The sequence below is a fragment of the Saccopteryx leptura genome, chromosome 3, assembly GCF_036850995.1.
Source record: "Saccopteryx leptura isolate mSacLep1 chromosome 3, mSacLep1_pri_phased_curated, whole genome shotgun sequence".
Lineage (NCBI taxonomy): Eukaryota > Metazoa > Chordata > Mammalia > Chiroptera > Emballonuridae > Saccopteryx > Saccopteryx leptura.
In genome coordinates this window covers 158,100,134-158,101,482 of record NC_089505.1, presented here as the reverse complement: position 1 = coordinate 158,101,482, position 1,349 = coordinate 158,100,134, and the positions used below count along the sequence as shown (strand labels likewise).

The following is a 1,349-nucleotide window of genomic DNA, read 5'->3' as shown; positions in this document are numbered from 1 at the left end:
TTATTAAAATTAAATGTTTCTGCTCTATAAATAAATTGCTATTAAGAGAATGCAAATACAAGCCATAGAATGGAAAAAATGTTTGCAAAATATATTGATATATTTAATAAAGAATTTGTATCCAAATAACTCTTAAAAATCTACAGCAAGGAAACAAACCACCAGTTTAGAAATGAACAAGAGATCTAAACATACTACCACCAAAAAAGACATCCAGATGGCCAATAAGCAAATAAAAAAGGCTCAACTTTATTTTTAATTAGACAGGCAGGAGATTCTTTTGTGGTGAAACTGTTCTGTATAATACTATAAGGATGAATACAAAACATTAAGTTATTTCAAAACTCATAAAACAGTATAGCATAAAACCTACAACTTATATTTAAGAGGTTGAATAATCCAAGATGGAATGCGTACTGTGACAAAAAATCTAAATGTGTTACAAATGTTTGAAATAACTTTACTGAATGGGGTGGTGGAATAAAAATTGCTGACCTAAGTAATTTTAGAAATAAGTCCAGTTTGTAACACTAGAGTCAAAAGGAAATATAACCTATCTGATAAAATGTTTTCACACATAAGTTTGGGTTAACAATATTGAAACTGCTTTACATGATATCAGATATCAGAGTTTAAAGTTCTCACTGTTGGAATAAAAGTTTGCAAATAAGCAAGGGGAAAGGTTAGAATGATTCATGTGGTAATAAATTAGAGTTGGGAATATCAGTATTAACATATATTTAGCTTGGAAATATATATAGACAGGTGTATATTCATGAATTAGGGTACACACACACACACACACCATAGCTCTGTCAGATGAGAGAGTCTGGAAGCATGGAAGCAGCAATGGATCGTTAATAGTGAGCTCACCTAGTGCCCAGATCTTGGCTTCTAATCTTATTCTCAATAAAAGAAGTCAGTGCTGACATTGGCAGCGCATATACTGAAAATGAAATGACACCAAGATGATTAGTATAACTCCTGTGCAAAGATTACATGCAAATATGTGAAACATTTTATATTTTAATTTAACATAAATAAAAAATAAAAGAAACCAGACCATCTTAGAGAAAGGGCTTATTCTAGAACTGGGGCAGAAAATAAAGAGGAATTGCCTGTAGCATTTTGTGGTGCCTGAAAATAAAAAAGTGCTAATACACACACACACACACACACACACACGCACACACGCACACGCACACACACTATGAGGACATGAGAGCCAATTAAATAAGTTCCCAATGATCAAAACTGAAAAAATATAACCAAAGAGAAAGTTGTGCTAGATTATAACTCAAAGCATAAAATAAATATCCACGAGTTCTGTTTTGACTAAATATGTGAGC

General features: G+C 32.0%; 1 non-coding gene across 1 annotated transcript; it reads left to right on the top strand.

The window, feature by feature from the left end:
* The first annotated feature begins 922 nt into the window (after nucleotides 1-922).
* On the top strand, nucleotides 923-1,029 carry LOC136402004 (U6 spliceosomal RNA). Its single transcript, XR_010750914.1, has one exon. It is a non-coding gene; the product is annotated as a U6 spliceosomal RNA (small nuclear RNA).
* Nucleotides 1,030-1,349: the final 320 nt, after the last annotated feature.